Below are 6808 nucleotides of genomic sequence, written 5' to 3'. Positions count from 1 at the left end.
AATTAACGCTTTCCTTAAATATTTCATTCTAATGAGAGCTAAATATTTGTACTTATTTGGCTGCAACTTGTTGTTTTAAATTTTCACCTCAAATATCTTGTTGGAGCGAGCTGATTTTTTTTTCTATAATTGCATTGATTCCTTGTTGCGTTGGGACACACCATTTTTTTTTAAAACACATGTTGGGGCTTACATGTTTTTCTATTGTAATATCAAAGTGTACCATTGATTCGTTTTGTACCTTCTAGATATTCCTCTATTATATCTGTTGTTCTGACAGAAAACTTTTGCATTCTTCAGGAACCCTTGTTCGGGGTTTAAAATGAAAGAGATGACTGGTAGGGGAATTTGGTAGGCAGTGGAGAAAATGAGGAATCAGAAGTTGGTAATGCCAGTGCTACCCCAAATAACAGAACTGGAATACGAATGTATCAGGTACAAACAATTGATTCTGATTGCAATTTACAAAACTGTGTGGTGAATGTCGTTCTAGGGGAAACATATCAGTTAATATTTTATTTAATGGTTAAATAATTTAGTTGAGAAAATATATTTATTTAATGCTCCGAAAATAATTTAGAAATAAAAAATTTACATAGCAGAGTTGTATAAAGACTAAAGAAAAGAGAACAAATACACGATGGAGATCAAAGATTAAAGAACATAAAAAAATAATAATAAAAAAAATTAACAAATCCAAACGTACCATTTTGTTCCCGCCTCTGTTCTCCCAAGTCACACGAGCCCACAGCCCCGCCTTTGCTCGGCACGACCCTCGCTAGTGTGTCCCCATTGTCGCAACCATTTGCCTGCAAGCCTCCACTGTTGCAACTCATCTGTACCACAATTATAAAGTACCTAAACCAACTTATTGAAAAGTAATTCAAGGAACAAATCTCAAATTCAAATTCAAACTTTAACTAACCTCTTGCTTTACATTCTACCAGGTGAAAACATAGACAGAGAAATCCAATTACGTATATATGAGTTATAAGAAGGCACATTGATAATACTTGACATCTAGAAAAAACCATGATAGAAGACATTACTAGCAAACAAAGTAAGAACCTTTAGACAAAGAAAATCAAAGAGAAATTACGACCACATTTTAATGATCTTTTGCATCTTTCTAGGGAATATTATAATGATCAAGTGTAATCAAAGGTCAGTAAAAAAAGTATCCTCAGCAGTCAACACTTAATGATCCTTTGGCAAATTTCAAAATTTCAGTTACTAATAGTTATCTTAGCTGCTCTAATAGCTCAGGTCATTTTTGTGTTATAAAGATCTATGTAAAAGCAACTGAAGATAAAACTCCAGGGAACTACAAATGTCAAGTGCGTTTGGGTGTTATAAAAGAGCTATATAAAGGAAATCTGGAAGATAATAAAACCCCAGGAAACTGCAAATGTCAAGTGCAGGATACTAACTCGCCAAAGGCTAATTACTTTTTTCTTATACAAGCAAGAATGGTAATGCAAAAGTTAAAAGGTTGAAAGGACAAGGTTCTGCCCATACAACAGTTATTTCCAGGACAAAGAACAAGAAATATCTGACCAAACACTTTTTGACAACATATTAAAACAGAGATTATAGGTAGGTACTAACTCAAATTTTTAAGGTTTCAAAAATGGTCAATAAAGCATAAACTTTTCTTACTCAAAGGAACTCTCAGACCACTAGTGAAAGCATCCCTAATAGGTACAGGAAGTTGATGTATTTTGTTTGCTGCCTAACCAAGTGCATCTTTAAGCTGTTCTGGCACCGTTTCTTCAATAACCTTTGGTGTCTCAAAAACCCCTCCTGTGTATTCCTCTCTCATTCGAAGTGGTCCTTCAACAGTCAATTTTGTTGACAAAATAAACTTGGTTTCTATCTGCATTCAAACGAACATAATAAATGCCCTTTAAAAAGAAAGATATCTGCAGCTATGTGCTGATGAAGTTATCAAAGCATACAAATCAAATCAGCATTAAAAAAAACATGCAAATAGATTTATTTCCCATTTGTACTAAATTTTTGGCATCTTAGAATAAGAAGTAAAAGTTAATTTTGTAAAATCATTTGAAACCATATGGTCAATCAAATTAAGTTGGAAGCATTGGGAGAAAAGGAGCCAAATTTGTAAACACATACTATGAAATCCCATTTGTTAAGTAAATTCACATCATTAAAGAGTAGAATACCAAGTTCAAAACTCTCATGTTTGCCGTAACTCTTGCATATCCATCCTTGATCACCATATCCATTTTTGACAAGTTAGCCAAATTTGAGGGAAATCTCTTGCAAACAGTTCAGGGGTTACAATAAACATTAAACACGATCAGCTGTTATCCAACTCAATCCAATTTCACACTAACCACATAATTGTGGACAACTACAAACCACATTTCTCAAAGCCGAGTAACACATTAGAGCATAGAAAACTCACTCGGATATGAATTTGGCAGCAAATAAACTTGGGCTTCCAGACCCAAACCATTCGAAACTCCATCGACCCTCCGAGAATGGCGACTTGATTTTCTTAAACAAGTAAAAATCCCATAAAAATTGAAACTTGGAAAAAATCCTCAGCTCAAATGAGCGCTTACGTCGTTGGACGAGGCGTCGGATTAAGCCGCTCAAGGCACAAGCTTCTTCGGTCGGTGACGGGAAACATGGGGAGGGAAGTTGTGGTAGATGAGACGGAGGAAGACGACGAACAACAAAAATGGATTGTAGAGACAGCATATAACTGGTACAAGACCGTGGTAGACCCACGAGTTGAGCCACGCCGTAGACCCACCGCCACAAGCACCGTCGCACCCACGAGCGAACCACGCCATAGACCCACGAGTCGAGCCTCCCTGTCACACGACCCAAGCCATAGACCCCCATCACCTTGTTACACACCTGCAACAAACAGAGAGAAAGAAAGAAAGATGGAACGAGCGAGAGAGAGTTACTGATGTGAGAGAGAAACAGAGGAGGCGTGAAAAGTTATTAGGGATTCAACCTTAGAGATTGCTCTTGTCTTTCATTTGGCGCCTGTGTATTTCATTGACCGCCTCTTTCATTTCATTTAAGTAAAATGTCAGTGTCTTTTTCTATTAGCATGCGACAATAACACTTTTTAAAATATGTGATATTTTAATGTAATATAGAGGCATAACTGTTGTAGTGATATATAATATATCACTTATACACTAATTACTTTATCATTTTTTTAAGAAATAATTTTAGTGATATACACTAATAAGATAATTTTTTGTTTGTAATTTTAGATTATTCATATATTTATATATATAAATATATTCATATTTTGAGATAAGAATTAAAATTAAAAATTATGATTACGTTTTTCTATTATGAAAATATTATTATTAATTATGAGTGTAAAAAATATTTTAATTCTTTTTTATACAATAAATATGCTTAGAGGTAGAATGTATTTTTAAATAACTAAATGGATATTTTTTTTACTAAAAGTTTCTTAGAAAGGGTGTGAAAGAAAATTTTAAGAATTTATGAGAAGTTTATATAGAATGAGATAGAAAAAATAGGAGTGGATATAAAAGCATCTTTTATTTAGTCAATCCAATTGTAAATAATCTAGTTTAAGTGTAAGTATACACATCTTTATGTTTCCCTTTACGACATATTTATTAAATTGTAATTGTAATCGTAATCATAATAAATCAATGAGAATAAAGTATTAAAAAATTGGAATTATTATTTTATTATGTTATTTACTAAATTGATTGGAAAGAGAATCAGAACATTTTATTTTGTTTACATAATCAAGAAAGGTGAATGTTTTAATTTGACTAAATTATCCTTTGTAGAAAATATATTTTTTTTAAATGATAATATTTTTGAGGTTAAATTTATCTTTTAATTTTAATAATAAAAACCCAAATAAAATAAATAAAAAGTGATTATTAGTAATTGCATTACTTAAGAAAATGAAAGAGGAAGTATTCTTATTATTTTCTCTCAACTTTATGTAGGTCTCATAAACTATTTCTATTTATAAATGAAAGCAAACAAATGAATTGGAAGGATCACAACACATGTGATTTCCATTACTTGTTAGTTTAAATTATTATTCCAAACCATAATTTCGGCTTGTATTTTAAAGCAAATATGCAACCTTAATTTATATTATTCCTTATAGCCAAGATTTTTTTGATCTTGAAATTATCTTCCTTTTGGATCAACATATTTTTCAATGTTTATTACATTTTTATCATTTGTCACTGTGTTTGTACTACATAATTCTTTCGGATGACATGAAAAACATTCTAGAAACTTGAGGGAAAAGAAAAAAAAGAAAAACATTCTAGAAGCGTTTTCCACTAAACATAAAAACATACCTGACAAAATTTATCTTTAAGTTAATTGGTTGAGCTTTTATGATATAGTTCATTAACAATAAAAATAATTGAATATTAGTCCTTCGTATCTAGCTAATATATTTCATATCACCAACTTTAATAGGAAATTTCCATAATACATTTAATTTTGCTAAAATATTACATTCTTACAAACTGATAATTTTTTTTTCAATTTTATGATTTTAAGAAAATTTTCATATTTTTATAGTTTTGCCTATTTTTTATTTTTTGTGTTGGTTTTTTAGTTGTTTTTGTATTGTTTAAGTTTATATATGGTTATTTTTTTGTTGCTTAAATTTATATATAATTATTCTATTATTGTGTTAATGTCTCATTAATGTAAATTTATTTTCAGATATTTTTTTTTTTAAAATACATTAGTATACAATGAGTTAATTTATAGTTGTTGTCTAATTATTATTTTTTAATTATTTTTTTATATCATATTTTTGTAAATATAAAACTTTAAAAGTCTTATTTTAAATAAATATTACTTAAACTAGTATTTTTTCTAAAAAAAAATCAAGAATAGTAAATAATTAAAAAAATAACAAAAAAATATATTTATGAAAACACCCACCATTAATTGATTTAGGACCTATAGCCTAGAAACTATTGCTTGATCTTTACGCAAAGTTTTTTTTTACCTTAACTATATAATTTCAAAAATATTGCGTTTAGGTGTCATGTTTATTTAGGTATCATTTTTAATTAATTATTTAATTTTAAGTAATTCGCGGCAAAACTTTTTTATCCATTGTTGAATTGTTCCGTTATTAAATTTAAATTCTCCTTTTGGGTACATATGACACATTTATGTTGGTGCATGTTATTTATTTATTTATTTAAATATTATAAAAAATTAAAATTAATTAAAATTAAAAAAAATTATAAAATAAAAACTAAAAACTAATTTTAATTTTCGTTTCTTTCTTTTTTCCTTTTCTTTCTCTTATGGCCAAGTTCTCTCTCTCGGTCTCCCATGTCCAGTACAAATCCAGACAACTAGGTCACTCCGATTGGCTTCCATGGGAAACGACTCTGTCGTTAGTCCCAAACCCATCTTCTTGTCGCTCTTCCTGTCGAAGGTCGATCTAGAGAAGACCCTCGTTCGCCCCCAAAACTAGATCTATCAATCCATCTTCCCATCTTTCTTCCCCGTCGCGGGCTGATCTCTTCTACATGCCGCATACCATCGTGCTCCGTAGATCGCCCAAGTGCTTCTCGCTGCTGAAGCTACCAGTTACAGAGAGAGAGGGAAGGAAACGAAGAAGGAGAGGGAGGGGAAATGAAGCAGAAACTTGATCTATTTTTCATTTAGGTTTTTCTGATTTGACTACAAACCATAAGAAAAACTAAAGAACAAAAAAAAAAATCTATTAAAAATCCCACAACTCAGTTGTCTCTGGCCTTGTCCTGTCGCCCCTGCCCTTGCTACGTCCGGTCACAACCTAGCCTAGTTGTTGTCGTCCTCCTCCATACAACTTGTCGCCCATACCCTTGTGGTTATCCTTTTTGTTCGTCGAGTCAAGACCCAATCGTTTTTGTTTAGATTTGGGGGTGTGGGTTTAGGTTGAGATGGCCAAAGACTAAGAGTCATGGGTTTAGACCGAAGAGGAGGTGAGAAGAAGAAGAAGAAGAAGAAGTAAAGGGTTTAAATCTAATATGAGATGAGAAGAAGAAGATGGCTATGGAAAGGGAGATGAAGGATTTTACATAATTTTTATTAGTTTAAATGTATTTTTTTTAATTATTAAAGTTTTAAATTTTGTATAAGAATAAATAGGAAATAATTTTTTTAAATTTTAATCACTTTTTATTTTTTAATAATATTTAAATAAATAATAATGGATCACAAATACACGTGGATTGTCTACTGTACGTGGATTGTTTACACACAGACTTCAAATTTGATAACAGAACAGTAAATTAAGAGTTTTTACCAGCGAAAAAAAGAACTGAGATTTATGTGCATAAGAACATAAAGATGATAAGATTTTACCGCTGAGATCTCTTTAATTTTCCTTTCATTTGCCGAGAAACATCTATTCCTATTATCCAAAATCACTTTACATCAAATAATTTTACACAGATGTCACATTTTTCATTCAATTCAATTGATATCGTGGGCTTGTTTCTAAAAAGAAATATCGTCGGTTTGTCAGATTCCAAGGTCCAAGTCCATAGATCGCGAAAACTGCATCTACTAAGCCCCACGTATGAAAAACCACCCACCAATACCACCTTCAATATTATTTAAACATTAAAAAAAAGTACTTTGAAAAAATAATAATAAAAAATAAAAACCCATCTGTAAGCCTTATCCACACTCTGTTTTAACTCCTTGCCCACTCCAAATAAATGCTATATATACCTACCAAATTAACATTATTTTCAATCAAAGTGTTGAGAAAAAGTGTGACACAGAGAAA

At 31.1% G+C, this 6808-nt stretch overlaps 1 pseudogene; it reads right to left on the bottom strand.

The window, feature by feature from the left end:
• Positions 1-1624: 1624 nt before the first annotated feature.
• On the bottom strand, positions 1625-2659 carry LOC133830891 (probable plastid-lipid-associated protein 13, chloroplastic; annotated as a pseudogene).
• Between the last annotated feature and the right edge of the window lie 4149 nt (positions 2660-6808).

This window comes from Humulus lupulus, chromosome 1 (genome assembly GCF_963169125.1).
Source record: "Humulus lupulus chromosome 1, drHumLupu1.1, whole genome shotgun sequence".
NCBI classification, from domain to species: domain Eukaryota; kingdom Viridiplantae; phylum Streptophyta; class Magnoliopsida; order Rosales; family Cannabaceae; genus Humulus; species Humulus lupulus.
This window is presented reverse-complemented; position numbering and strand designations above follow the sequence as displayed.